The sequence below is a fragment of the Rousettus aegyptiacus genome, unplaced genomic scaffold, assembly GCF_014176215.1.
Source record: "Rousettus aegyptiacus isolate mRouAeg1 unplaced genomic scaffold, mRouAeg1.p scaffold_m13_p_11, whole genome shotgun sequence".
NCBI lineage: Eukaryota > Metazoa > Chordata > Mammalia > Chiroptera > Pteropodidae > Rousettus > Rousettus aegyptiacus.
Genome location: NW_023416286.1, coordinates 9,736,918 through 9,752,858, shown reverse-complemented (window position 1 = coordinate 9,752,858; position 15,941 = coordinate 9,736,918). Strand labels below are relative to the sequence as shown.

The 15,941-nt window shown below is 36.7% G+C and overlaps 1 pseudogene; it reads left to right on the top strand.

Moving 5' to 3' along the window:
* Positions 1-207: 207 nt before the first annotated feature.
* On the top strand, positions 208-326 carry LOC118609570 (annotated as a pseudogene).
* Positions 327-15,941: the final 15,615 nt, after the last annotated feature.

Genomic DNA, 15,941 nt, shown 5'->3' with positions numbered 1-15,941 from the left:
CCCATCTGTAGCATGAAGATAATTAAACAGCAAAATCAAGCCACTCAATGTAGGGAAAATTTCTTATAATCTGACATAGGAAATAACTTCTAGGGCATAAAACAATTTTTATTATTGTTTTATTGTTTGTCTTTGCTTTTATTTTTACTTTTTTTGTAGCTCTCAGTGTGAAAATTATTTCCTGCCCTCTAAAAGCTAGAGGCTTATAGCTACGACCATGCCGCCCTGAACAAGCCCGATTCTGTCTGATCTTGGAAGCTAAGCAGGGTTGGGCCTGGTTAGTACTTGGATAGGAGACCACCTAGGAAGACCAGGTGCTGTAGGTGTAAAAAATAAAATAAGGGATTGTAAGCTGACAAGGTCCTTGCAATCTGTGAAGTTAACCAAGGGTTGCCTTGCTTAATAAAACAAACAAACAAACAAACAAATAAATAAAAGCTAGAGGAGTGTGTGTGTGTGTTTGTGTGTGTGTAACCTTAACCCGAATTCCCTAGAAAACAGGCTAAAATAAACCTTGTATGCCAACACATTATTGAAGATTAGGCCTCAGGAAGACAGAAGTGAGAAAGGAGAGGAGTGAGGCAAAGAAGGAGGGGGAGCTAATAGGGGGGAATATGCTCCCAAGGTGCCTGCACTTCATGAGGAAACGATTGCTTGGCGCCGCAGGAAGCTGAGTTGAGGGCCCATGATATTACTGCATCTCTTAGCTGTCTCTCCAGAGAGAGAAAGGGAGAGGAATTGTTTCACTGGCTTTCAGTCCTCTAGATTGAAACTTGCCTCCATAGTGTGTTAATATCCTTCATATTTTGGTGACACATCTGTACCCACTAAGCAGCAACAGGGAAGTGGTAGGGTCCTTGCTACCCCTGGGTATAAGGTGAGGCACCCACACAACGTAAGTGATGCAGCTCAGGGCTCTGGGTCTGTAGAGGTAGCAGCAGCTACCAAGCTCCATGACTCTAAGCAACATCAAGGTGAGTGTACAGGTCTGGGGTGATGCACAGAACATGCACTATAAAACAGAGCATAGAAGGAAACCACTTTAGATCATTTTTGCTGCCACTTTAGTTGAGTGCACTTTCGAAAAGGAAGGAGATTTTTAGTTCTCATATTGCAGAAAGCTGTGTAAAAGCCAACAGTGATGAAGATAATTAGAGGTACAGAGTTGATCAAAACTTGACCTGTAACTAGCACCTTAAGTAGTTGCTACAGAGAGAGTAAGACCTTCCTGCAAAGCAGTATTTCAGATATGATAAAGGGAGCAACTCGAGATAGATCAGCATGACAGGGATGAGAATACAGGAAAGAAGATGAGCCACTGATGCAAAAAATATCCCAAAGAGTGAGATGAGATGGTTCTAGTGCCAGTTATGCTTCATCAGGCCTTAGAACCACAATTTACTGAGATGTCTGTATTTCGATTTTCTGATATCTATATACTACTCATGTAATTATTCATGCAACTGATATTTATTAAGAGCCTGCAGAAGGCTGGATTCCAGGCTCTGGCCACATGGAAGTTTCTGCTCTTTATGATGTGAATTCTAGTGGAAGAAGACAGACAAAACTCGTCATAGGGTAGGTAAGTGTCATGAAGAAAAGTAAAGTAGGACAAAGGAGAACGGTGTGTATATAACAGAAGGGCAGGAGTTATTATTGGATATGGGACAATCAAAGAAAGTCTCTGTGACAGGCAACATCTGAGCAGAGACCTACGTGAGAGAAAGGAATGAGATGGATATCTGGCGGAAGAGTCATCCCAGCAGAGGGAAAAGAGAACGCAGAAGCCTGAGAAGGGCCTTAGGAATTGTTGAGGAAATATGCACTCATGTGATGAGCACATATTTTTCCAATGTAAGAAAACGTTAGTAAACTGCATATAGTTTATTCAATATCATCATCCAGATATTCTCAATTTTACTGTTGTTATAAATGCCCAAACTGAAGAAACTCTTCATGCTGTCATTCTAAAGAGATACCTGAAAATGGTAGAATCCATTGACAATTCCAGTCAAGATTCTGGCTTCTGTGGCCTAGTAATTGTAACCATGCAAATTTGACCATCTGGGCAAGTAGGAAGGACTTGCCGGTAGATGGGTGTGACACACAGTTAAGTAGGCGGCAGGTGGATCTTGGAGGAACAGAACACCACGTACATATGATTTAAGGTTGAGTTGGGTGGGAAGAAAAGTCCCGCCCCTGATTGACAGCTCAAGGCCTGAGGACTTGTTTTGAGGATTTTTTGTTTGGTCTAACAATAATAACAAGTTATAAACTGTTGAGTGCTAAAAAGAAATTGAGTTAGAATGCCTTTGGGTCCCGTGTGCATTATTGTTGCAGTCAGCTGTCGTGGGGCTGCAGACTCATCATAAACCAGCATGGTGGGAACAGTAGTGTGGTGAGACAGAGGCCACCATTATGGATGAAGAAGACAGTTAAAGAATGTCATACGGACCTGAGAAAAACACTCCAAAAGGTGACCGTGACAAGCTTACTCAAACTCTCTTAACATATCCTCTGGCCCTGATGCATGACTGTTTTACTCATTTCTATTTCCTGGGACTTAGAGATTTGTGAGATTGACCCTCAGGAAGGTGAACAGGGGATGGGACGCTCACTATTGTTGAGGACCCTGGGGCAAGTGAAAGTGGGGGAACTCTAATGAGGAACAGACACTTGGATGTCATACCAAACCTGCATCTTTCGACATAAGAATGAATGTTAAACATGTAGAAAGAAGTAATAAGGCAAAATGTAGGCAATGCCCACACACGGGCACACATTGGACAGATCTGCAACGGGCATAGCGATGGTTCGAAGCTCCACTGCAGCGCATCTGCATTTGCTTGTAGGTCTAGGCTATTTTTCAAGGTTTCTAAGTTGGATATAAAAATGTCTTTGTGACATTAAAAGTCTGAGCCTGAGGAACAAATTTCGATTTCTTAAAAAATTCAAACTTATCATTCCAAAACTCATTCTGGCACCTTTTTAGGGCTTGAAGAATTGTTTCAAAGATGTTTATTGCTTTTAAGTCTCCGTTTTATTGCCAAGCTTATAATACATAAACTGCTTTGAATTTTGTTTAGATGGTGAGTGATTAGGCAGTGACATGATTTTAAAACAGAAAACAGCAAAGATATTTAACTGGATTAAGAGAGAAGAATAGTACACTTTATGTAGTTAGGCTGTTTCTAAGAATTAAAATATGCCTCCTCTGGATATGTATTTCCATCATGCAACATAATAAGAGAGCTCCAAAAATATCGTGATGTTCTTGTGAGGAAAGGGTAACAATTTGTTCTGTATCAACAGCAATATTGTGCATTTCAAATAGCTTTCAGCTGGGATCTCTAAATCCAGTACAAATATTATCCAAACCACCTAGCACTGAATAGATGTTGCCATGGTTGATCACTGATTAGAACAGGAGGTTGAGAGCTAGATGCTCTTGAAGTTGGCTTAATTTTTTTATGACGCAAAGTCAAGTAGCTCAAAACACGTGGGTGCTTCTCAGGCCAAGAGGCTCTTTGCATGCTAAACTCATTGTCAAGTATCTGCTGCCTCCAAAAATCACAGCTCTGCAACTTTATGCACCCTAGGAAAAATAAAGTAAATGAAGGCAATTTATTGTACAGAACCATGGACCTCATAGAACACAAAGATAAGAATGAAAAAAAAAACGGGGGAATGGCAAGCCGCCGGCAGCCCAGGCATGTTTTCACTCAGAATGCCTCTGCGTCTTTCTGTGCCTGCCCTTAATTCTGTCTCATAAGATCCATTTCTCTGCTCCTTCATTTACATGGCATAATGTGGCCTTCCTTAACTGCCATGTTTATATGTTTTAATTTTTGCCTCCGAAAGTGTCACTACCTCTGTTCCTCTGTATTAGTTACTTATTGCTATGTAACAAATTCCTCTAAAACATACTGATTTAAAGCAGCAAACATTTATGATCTCATAGATTCTGTGGAGGAAGAAGTCTAGCTGTGTCTTTGATGGGTGTTTTTTCTGCCAGGATCTCATGCAAAGCTGCAATCCAGGTGGCAACTGGGCTATAGTCTCATCCAAAGGCTTAACTGAGGGCAGACCTGCTCCTAAAATCACTCATGTGGCTGCTGGCAGGATTCAGTTCCTTATGGGTTGTTGGGCTGCCTGGCTCTTGACTTCCCACAATTCCTTGCAACAAGAGCCTCTCCATTTGGCAGCTGGTTTCCATCAGACTGAGCAAGGGAAGGAGAGCCAGACAGACAGAAGTTGCTGTCTTCTTGTAACCTAACCTCAGAAGTGACATATCATCGCTTTGGCACAGTCATCAGAAGTGAGACACTAGGTTCAGTGCACACTCAAGGGGGAGAGGGCATAATATTCAGTATCTAAGGATCCTTGAGATCCTTCTCAGAGGCTGCCTATCACATCCTGTTTTTTCTCTCTCCCTCTGTCATTTTGTCTCTCTCCTAATTTCAAATGCATTAGCAAAGGCCTCTCATTGATCCCACTTGGGTCAGGTGCCTATGTTGTTTCAATCAGCTGTTGAGGGGCTGTGTAGACTTATGGTGGGTTAGTAATAGGGCAAGACAAAGGGAATCGTCACGAACAAAGAAGGCAGTTAAAGAGTATGTACCTGAGTAAAGCACGCCAAAATGTGACCGCCACAACCTCATTCAAGCTCTTTTTCTTAATGGAAATAAAATTTCCAAACAGATTATTCGCCTCCACAAAGACTAGTGTTGTGCATACAGATTTTTTGAATAATTTAGATTCTTGAAGCCCTTCATCCTAAAGTATATATGTAATTAAGGCTAAAGTTTTTTTTTTTTTAAGAATTCATAATATGAGCCATTATCCTTTTTTAAATTGTGGTAAAATACATATAACATAAAAATTGCCATTTAAACTATTTGTCAGTGTTCAGGTCAGTGGCATTAGGTACATTTACATTGTTCTGCAGCCATCACCACTATCCATCTCCGGAACTATTTTTATCTTCCTAAACAGAAACTTTATACCCATGAAATGATAATTCCACATATCCCTCTCCCTTTAGCCTCTGACAGTCACCATTCTATTTTGTTTCTTCAAATTTGTCTACTCTAGGGACCTACATGAGTGGAATTATACAGTATTTGTCTTTTTGTGACTGGCTTATTTTACTTGGGAGGATATTAAAGTTTATTCATGTTGAAACATGTTTAAGAAGTTCCTTCCTCTTTAAGGCGGAATAATATCCATTGTTTTTATAGATCACATTTGGTTTATCTAGTCATCCATTGATAGACACTTCTACTTCCTGCTACTGTGGCTTTCAATTATTTGGGGTACATACTCAGAGGAGGAATTTCTGGATTATATAGTAATTCTAGTTTTAATTTTTTTGAGGTGCTGCCATAGTGGTTTCCACAGAAACTGCATCATTTTACATTTCCAGCAGCAGTGCACAGGATTCTGATTTCTCTATATCCTCACCAATACTTATTTTGTTTCTTTTTTAAACAGTTATCCTAGTAGGTATAAAGTGGTATCTAATTGTTGTTTTGTATGCATTTCCCTAATGATTAGTATATTGAACACTTTTTCATGTGCTTGCTAGCCATTTGTATATCTCCTTTGGAGAAATGCTACTTGAATCCTTTGTCCATTTTAATTTATTTGTTTATTTTTTCTGAGTTGTTTTTTATATATTCTGAATATTAATCCTTATTGTATATGTGACTTGCAAATATGTTCTTTCATTCTTTGGGTTGCTTTTTCACTCTGTTGATAGTGTCTTTTGACATACAAACATTTTAAATTTTTATATAGTTCAGTTTACCTATTTTTCCTTTCATTGATGTGTTTTTGGTATCATGTGTAAGAAATTATTATCCAATTCAATGTCGTGAAGTTTTCCTCCATTTTTTCTAAGAATTTTATAATTTCAGCTCTTTCGTTTAGACCTTTAAACCATTATTCTTTGTAGGCATAATCCGAGGAGCCTAGAAAGTTGGTGTTAAATCATGATTGACTTCCCCTTTTGCGGTAAAGAGGCATTCACCATTTATGTTCTGAGGCATAGAAAAGAGAAAGCATTGTCCACACTTCTATTCTCACTGAGATATTTGAGAATCGCAAAAATTTGCAAAAACTTAAAGATTATTTAATTTTCCAAATTATCTCCCAAGATGTCTCAGACCATATTTAGGAGTCATTAGGTTATTTCAGGAATTATGAACTCTGACATGATCTAACAGGTACATTTAAAAGTTTTTGGAAAAGCTGATTAAAATAAGCATGGTTTTCAGGACATGATCCCTCAGATGTTCATGGTATTTTAAATGTGTTTAATAGACTTGATTTCCCATAAGATTTTCAATGTCCTGTGTCCAACAAGTATATGAAATCTTCTTTGGATCATTGTTCATTTCTCTTTTCTTCCTTTTGTTAACTCTAGGTCTCCGTCTAAGGATGCAAATATTCTCACCTGCACTATAGGCCCTTATCACCACACCTAAATATTACACCTGGCCACACCTGTCCTTTGTAAGGAAAGAAAAGCATTTTTCTATAAAACCAAGTACTTGTTGCTCAGGTTAATCCTGGCAGTCTCTGGCAAAGCCACTCTATTTAAATGTCCCCTCTCCAAGGATCTGGTGGCTTTGTTGTTGCAGAAGTCATTAGAAACCCATAAATGTAAGTACACTAGTTATAAAATCTCTAGATTTTTAATACAGTTTAGGCATTGGAAAATCCTTGTTCAGTTCAGACCAATTTTGGTTATTATTTGGCTTGAGTCAAAAATTTGGAAAAGCCTCCACTATGGCTTTAGGGTTCTCATCTTGTGGCCATTCACCCAGGGCTGGAGTAACTTGTGTCTCTTTTGGCATATTCTAGCCAACCTTCAAGCTTGGCTGGACCTGATGGGGACCAAGGTATGAAGTTTCCTAGAGAAGTGTCATGGTATGTGACAGTATTCAATGGGAGAAGGACTGCCTAGACTGTTGCACCTCATTCTAAGTGCTCCCATCCTAAACTATATGATGTGTTAGATAGGGCCGGCTAAACTACTGTGACCAAGAGACTCAAAGTATAATAGCTCAACACGGAGAAGCTTTCTCTTTGATAAGCTCAGAGACATCCCCAATGAAAGTATGTTTTATCTTCCAGAATATTTTTTATGGGAATCTAGAGGTCACTTGATATTGATGTAGAATCAGTAAAAGCAAATGCCTTTGGCAATTGGTCAAAGTTATTTCTTTGTCTTGGCATTTGGGGCAAGGGTTTGGGCCAAGATATGACAACTTGAGTCAGGGCTATGCATGGAAAAGGAAGTTTTACTTTATATTCCTGTTATCTTTTTTCTAGTTTTTAATTATATTTATATCCATAAATTTATTTATATAAGCTCCCACTGTGAGAATGGAAATGCTTAAGTTTTTCTGCTTAAATAGTTCATTAGGATTTCAACCTACAACAATTTTCACAGACAACTCATTATTTTTCATAATTTTACACTGCTCTGTATGGCTGTGTTGCGACAATGTAGGGGCAGTGAAATATTAGGGTAAAGTTGGGCCATACATTATGAATTCCTGCTTTAGCTGCTTATTAATGCCCCCCATTAGAGAAACTGAAAAAGCTGTTCGGTTTTGTTCAGTTATTATTTTTCCTGCTAAGAGTGGTAAATTGGTGGACAAGAGTTCAGTGCGGTACAGGTGGAGTCTTATAGAACAATTATCTTTGCTGTGAATTCAGATTAATGAAAGAGCCTGAAATACAGGTCACTTAGCAGTCTCTCTAAGGCCTACTTTTAGGTTCTGCCTGAGACTGTCCTGGTTCCAGGGGCAGTGAGAACAGGGAGTAAAGAAGAGAGTAAAGAAAGAAGTTAGATGCTGATCGCTTTGCCTATTCACCAGTATGGAAAACTCCCCCAAGGGCCTAGTAACAGATAAAATTAATACAGAAGTTATGAGAATATTTAGAGATAGGACCAACATCCTGAAGACTTAGATTAAAATCATAGATTTGTAATTAAAGAAAAATTAGAAAATTTCTACTTTGGTTTCTCATCAAGCTATAAGAAAATATGACCTCCGTGAAACAAGAGCAAGTGGCCACAATGAACCATCTGGATGAGATGAAATGATGGCTGTCTAAACTCCTTTCTGAGACAAGCTGAGGTTCGAGGCACCAGATCTAGGCAGAGGTTCTAGGATGCCAGGTCAGATTTGAAGGTGATACAGGATTAGTCTGCCAGCTACAGACCACGAGCTTTTGGAGGGCCAAAAAGAGCTAAGAAAACCTGTCCAAGAGCCCAGCCTGGGCACGCTGGCAGAAGAGTAGGCTCTAGGACCATGGGCTCAGGTGGAACACGGGGAAGGAGTCTTGACTAAGGCACTCATGCTGATCCTCCCCCAGACACTTGACTGTCAGGCTCTGAGCTGATTCAGAGAAGAACTAAAAAACAGGATGATATAATAAGGAAAAAGTAAAAAGGAATTTAAAACGGTAACTACAGAATTATAATTAACTCCATTTTAGAGACAGTAAAAAGTCATGTCTTAGCTCTGCTGTTAACCAACGATGGCTTTTTTAGAAATCAACTTATTCTTTCTTATCCTTACTTTTCTCGTCTGTAAAATTGTGTTTGGGTGGAGAGTCTTAAGTGATAAAATGCATTATACCCAAGATTTTTTTTTTAATACAGAAAATCACATTTATTATCCAATATTTTGGTACAGGGTCAAGAGATTTTTCTGAATAAGATTAGGGTCTTTCCTTTATCTTCAAAAGAAACATCTATGATCAATTGTTAATAACCTCTTATTTTGTTTTTGTTTTTAAATGGACTGAAATTTTAGACTTCAGTTTACATATATAATCTTTTTAGGTCTTTATTCCTATTCCCATTATCCTCAGACTTACTTACTCACTTATTTATTTATTATTTTAACAGTTGTATGACCTATGACATATTTGATTACAGGTGTTTTTTTTTTTTTAATTTTAGTTGACTTGCCTTTAAAATGAGTTTTTTCAGATCATTTAACGGCTTTTATAGAAACAACTTTCTTTCTTTTTCACTGTTTCATCAATATGTTACTATTTCATTAGATTACCTAATTATAATTGCAACTGGTTTGTGAGCTGATGCAACTGGTGTTTGGCAAGTGAACCACTCAAATGATGAGAGCAGAAGCCAGTGAGCATACAAGAGAACAGGCTCCCAGCTGGCTACTGACATCTGTAGGCATATGGAGAGCACAAAAAACATCAGTCATTTCGGTAAGTCTGTTAAGTGAAGAGTCAAGTGTTAAGAGTGCTTCTAAGGAACCTCACAAAATTGTTATGAGGATTAAAGGGAAAATGTTTGTTGAAGGCTTGTCAAATGGCTCAGTAGAAGTTGGTTTCCGTTATTTACTTCAGAAGCCTCCTTAGCACAGTGCCTTGCAGAATGATGTCCCATCTACAGGGAAGTTGAGTTGATAATTAGATACTCAAGACTGAGGTTTAAAATTTCAAAACCTAAATGACCATCAATAAACAAGTGGATAAAGAAGTCGTGGTTTATATATACAGCAGAATACTCAGCCATAAAAATGAAATAGTGCCTTTTGCAACAACATGGATGAAACTAGAGGTTGTCATGCTGGGTAAAATAAGGCAGACAGAGAAAGATAAATACCATATAACTTTACTTATATGCAGAATCTAAGGAACAAAAGGAACTAACTAAATGAAAACAGACTCAAATACAGAGACCAATCTGGTAATGGCCAGAGGGGAGGAAGGTTGGGGGGCTGGGAGAAAGAGGGTACAAATTAGTCCTTGAAAGATGGTCACGAGGATATGGAGTATAGCGTAGGGAATGCAGTCAGCAGTAATATAGTGGCTATGTGTAGAGCCAGATGAATGATGCAGTAATCAGGGGGATCATTTCATGAACCATATAAATGTCGAACCAATGTACTGTATACCTGAAACTAATAAAAATTTGTTTTCAATTCCTTTGTGCCTCCTACTTTACTGCCTTAAGCATATGAATCTGTCTCACAAGTCTTTCCTTCCCGTGCTCCAGGGCCATCTTGGTCAAGCATGATATACCTGACTTTGGCAATGTACATCATTCTAATCAGGCCAAACAGGTGAAGCAAACACATCGGCTCCCAGAGAAAATTGCCAAGCAGGTTGTTCTTTAAAGGTTAACGGCATTTGGAGGTCCAAGCGATTTTGTCCCAAATATATAGGATATTTATGGGTACTTTCGATGTTCTATGATGTTTGACAGTAGAGTTTCAAGAAGTCAAATAGGATAATGTGTCCATCCATGAGTTGAGTGTGCAAAGATAACATTGGGGAGAGGTCGTGCTTTCATTTGTAAATTGTTTTGCTTTAAAAGACCCTCTACATATTGGTACAACAACAACAAAACAAATGTGAGGTAGGTGAGTGTGTTTTTTATTTCTGATGAGTCTGATTTTCCTTTTTCTGACTCAGCAGGATATAAGCCGCACACACTCCTGAATGCCCCCTTTATTCTTCTAGGGAGCCTTTGATACGTTTCTATCTGGACAGAGAAAAGAAATATTTAGAAGCCATACAGCAGTCCATCACTTATCTAGGTGTTTAAAAAATGATAAAGTTTTGTTCCACCAATTAAGTCAATTTAATTGGAACACTTGGCATGACTAGGTTGGCATGACTTTTTGTCAGCAACTTCCCCTAGCCATGCATTGAAAGCTATTATTTCTCTGGTGCTTTGTGCAAGAGATCTGGCTACGCTGCAAAAGCCTAAAACTCTGTGTGAGGCCCTTTCAGTGGCTTGTCACAGCCATAGAGAGATTCCTTACAGACAGGAAGGGAGCCGCCTGTGCCTGCTCTTCCTCATCTAAGCCACTACCGGGAATGAGGAACGAGCTCACAGGAGGTCACCGTCCTCTCTTTAATGGGGAGAAAAAAAATCTCTTCCCATAGTCTCTTGAAATGTGATTGATCATGAATGAAGTAGAGGGGAGTTTCTTACAAATATTTTGCCTTCACAGGTGTCAGCAGAATTTGATATACCTCCACTCCGAGTATAAGCATGCCCTCACTGCAGGAGATTTCACAATTTTTTTCTGGAAGGAGCATTAAGATGGCTGAGTAGGGAAAGGAAAGAAAAAGAAATAGGGCATTTAGGCCTTAAGTACAAACTTTATCCTGACATCATTTGCTTGTATCTGGCTGGAATTAAGTTTGGAAACTGAGAGGATAAGGTCACATAATTCAACTCCACAGCTTCTCCTTGCAGTTGTGACTCTGAGCTCACAAGGTGAGCTGTGGGTCACAGGGCGGAATCCTTAGGGTAGTGCCTACTGCTTTTCAAAGATTGTGGTATTTAAAACATATAGCGAGAATACCTGATAATTTTATGAAAAATGTGGCTTTTGAGTAAGAAAACAGAATCTTCTGAGTAACCCTTAACTTCAGAAACCCATTATTTCTTGGCCCAAGTTTATCTGTTTTTGATGATACCATGTAGCTCTTGGGAGCAACATCATCTTAACTTAAAGAAAAGCCTTTTAATGATGAAACCAAGAAAGTGATCAAGGCTTGCTCAAAAATAAATAAAAATTTTAAGGATCTGGGAAAAACTACAGAGCTCTCAGATTAACATGGACAAATTGTTTTATTTCTAGACTTGTCCCAGCAAAAGGCCACCGTTTAGTCCTAAAGTACCTCAGTGACTTATGGATATGTACCTTTCTCTGAAGCCCATGGAATAGGAGATGTATGGAAACGATGACCTCAGAATAGTCTCGGTTTAAAATTCAGTCAGCTGTTAATCTCGGTAAACTCACCTTTGCTCTCTTTTACTTTCATTTATTAAATAGACTTTATTATAAAAATGGCACGTGTTCTATCCTCATGTCACTCTGTTGAATTAGAAATTTAAAGTACAGAATTATAAAATTTGGATCATAAAAGCTGCCAGATAACTGTAATTCTGACATCTTCGAGAGAAATTGGCAAAATGACCTTCGTACTACAGATCTCCCTGTAGGAACTCCAAATTTTAGAGAAAATCTCCCGTCTCATTTTAAACAAAATCTATAGCTAATTTAAAACATGTTTAATTTGGGATGATTTAAAATTACTAAATGATCTATACTTCTATTCTCAATCTGCTATCCTAAAATAGGGATTCTTTTATTTCAAAAATTATTTTAATATTAGTCCTTGACACTGTGAAATTTGCCATTTCTGAGTTTGTAGTTTTTAAGTGACTGCTTATTTCTTTTTAGAAACTTTTCCTGCAATAAAATAAAATGTAACTAGGGGGCAGCTGGGCCTCATTTTTTCCCCAACAGGAAGTGTTGATGATATGAATAGTTTTCTTATTCAATTATGTATTAAAACTTTAAGTCTCCTTGGTATCTTTAGTATTAAATTATTATAGAGACCTTAAACATAGTTAACAGACATCTTATGATCATAGGTTTAATGCTGTTGCCTTGTCTAGCATTCATTATGGATTTATTATTTTTAAGTATAGTATTATTATTTGTAGTTGCATTAGCATAAACCTGGGTGGGTTTGATAGAGTCTCACTTTGTCTAGCTGGTGTTTTCTTGTAGTGTGTGAGATGTATACCCAGTATTAGAATTATCACTTAAACACATGGCTAAATTGGGAATGTGATCCATGTTCTTTCCCTGTCCTTTCCAGACGCACTCAATTAACTCTTCCATTTTACAGGCAACAAATAGTGCACTTATTGATAAGATGATGTGTACTTGGACATGGGTAATTACTGAAATGGCAGTGGAAGAAATAAGTTGTGCCGTTGCCTGAGCAATGTCCTGGGAGATGTGTGAAGACACCAGGCTGCCAGTTGGTAGAGTCAGTTCAGTTGGAATCATGGGAGATTATAACTTAGGTGTACATGAAAAATATCTGGAAACAGAGGTTAAGAAGTTCTGCAGTAAATTATTTCGATAGCATTCTGAACACCTTTGCTTCAGTGGCTTTGTCAATAATTTAAAGGTATAATTCTATAACTGCCTCTTATTATTTGGTAATACTTCTTTCCTCCAGTAAACCTTTTTGACAGCAAAGAGCTAAAAGAAAAATGAAAGTGCATGTTTAGTTAAAATTAAGTACTGGTTTTCTATTTTCCAGAAAAGTGATAATAACTGTGACTTGCACAAAATATTTACGAACATTTATCATTTATTATAGGTGTCAATGAAACAGTGACAAGAAAATCAGAAGACACAAATTTGCTAAAGAAATAAAAATTTGGGTATTAAAAAAATGCCCAAAGTTGATAATTTACCATGAATAGTAACAGGAAACGTGTTTAATTTTCATTACATAATTTTTAATTTAATTGTTTCTTTACATTTATTTTACTCATTTTAGATTCTGTGGTTTAGATCTTGTGTCTGTAAAAAAAATTGAAAGATGGCTATTAGTAAGTTGGCTTTATTAATAGAAGAATTTGGCAAATAATTGAGGGATGCAAGTTTTACATTAGTGTCATCAAATGACTCAAATAGAAATATCAGTCAAATTAATTTCAATCATAGCTCAATATTTTCAACCAATTTATGTCATCAAAATAAAACTTTGAGTTTTCAAGTAGAAAATAAAATACCTGCAATTGCTATAAATTTTATTGTAAATTTAGTTCAATTTTCAACATTAAAAATACAATCATTTGAATATAAATTTTGGTGTAGTGCACTGTCATGGAAAAAAAACTGAATAAAGTAAGAGATTGATTGAGATCAATCATATTTGGAATTGGTTGTAATGTACACATAACTCACAGGTGCCAGTCCAAACAACCTTTGATACTCTACTGATTAGAAATCCAGACTTGTAAAAATCTACAACTATTTTTATATATACATGGGTAGAGTAAATGAACTATAACATATTTGTGAAGAAGTTAATGTTGAGTTTAAAAGAAACAAACACTTTAGGATGACAGTACATGGCTTCTCTCTTTATGGCTCATCATCAGTTCAATTTTAGAAATTTGAAGTACTTTGTAAAATTCCTACAACCTCAGTGTTCCATAAAGAAATAGAACTTTTTTTTTTTTTTTGGTAAATAAGTTTACTAAATTTTGGTTGCATTTGTTAAGAATTACTTGAAAATCTTTGATCAAAGTATTCAATGTCAATTTAATATTTTAAAGCTTTTAGTTAATTGCACTTATTGAAAAACAGATCACAAACAAGGGACCAGTAAAATTTATTACCATAGAAACAGGGAAAGAACTGCATAAATCAAACAATGGAACATCAAAAGTTAAAGATTTAATTTTCAGATCAACAACTGCTATTTTGAATTTCTTGACTATAGAAAGAATTTTTATTGGCCTTCCTATTTTTAATTGGATAAATTTGTATTCTAGATCAGAATGGAATGAAATTGACAATGATTATGATTTTGCAGCATTTATATTTGGCAAAACATTAAAAAAGAAACAAGTTCTTAAATTTCAGCAGCTTTGCAGATAATACTCCCTCAGGCTTTATTCATTTCTTGGTGGAGAGGAACTTCATTACCTGCTTAAATCAAAATACAAGCTTTGGTGTACATTAGATAAAGTTCCCTTTATATCTCCAACTTCCTTCCAGATTAATGTTTATTTTGATTTTGTTCTATTTTTAAGTGTCTTCTTGGCTTTCATAACTTTGCTACACTTTATCTAAAGGAAGAAGTAGAAAACTGAACTCTTTGGCTAAAATGTGGGCAGTGGGGTGAATTGGCCTGGGCATCTAATTTACATGGAAGCCCTTGGCATCCAGCACATTGACTTTTATGTACAGGATGGTAAAATACTATTTTTTGAATTAAATTTAAAGTCAGTAGAGTGTCTTTATACTTATAAGAGAGTAAAACTACGTGAGTGTCTTTTTTCTAAGTACTGGGATATAATTTTCCTCTTTCAAATTTAATTGTGTGATAAAAGTTTGTGTTATTCAAAATGTGTATACCACATAGTCTCTTAACAGTTCACAAACAGGATTAGCTACATGTTTGTTTTGCTGCAGTGTGGAGTTAGTTACATAATCATCAAATGCCATAAAAGCACTTCATAATAACTCGAATAATTTCATGATTTACTAAAATTTTTACACATTTTATTTGCTCCCCTAAATACCTATGGAGTATTTATCATATTCTATTATAACCTACCCCCATCTATTTAGGGAAACTGAGACTCAAGGTTTAGATATTTAACCAGAGTCACAGAACCCAAATTTAAGGTCCTGTCCAATATGGTATTTCAAGAGAACATTACAAACTGTAAGAGAGACTGAGAATGTAATTTTCATCTTTTCGCCACACTTCTGTTATATATCATGTATCTGGTTAATTAGAGAACATTTTGTTTTTCAGGCTCAAAGCCTGTCCTCTTAGATTTATATAATAGAGAAAAGTATAATGTCAGTGGCCTAACCAGTAGAACTAACTTGAGTGTCATGAGGTAGAACTTTTTTTTTTTTTTTTTTTTTCAAAAAATGGAAAGTAATAGGCTCAAATTTCTTTGGCAAGACAACCAAAATGAGGCAATCACTTTGGCAGTGATGGAAGACAAAGACTTAAAAGATGTCTTCTTTTAGTGACATTCTCGATAATGTAGATGAGCTGCTTTTAGTTAAAGAAATTCAAGGGATAGGAATCCATAGTGGGAAGAAATGTGAGTGAGCTCAGCCCTTATTCTGAAAAATGCTTGCCGGTGAGCTAAATGCCCACTGTTGACAACAGCTTTTACTCACTGGACACCGATTGCTTTGACTTCCTAAGGTTATGGCATGATTTTGAAATACTTTATGACACCTTAAAACAATTCAGTTTTAAAAAATTGCTTTCCATTTCAATTTTATATAGATTGAAAATACTTTTATATTTTCAATTTTCAAAAATTTCTGTTTCAAATAGTTTTTTATGCTAATAACTGCACCTAT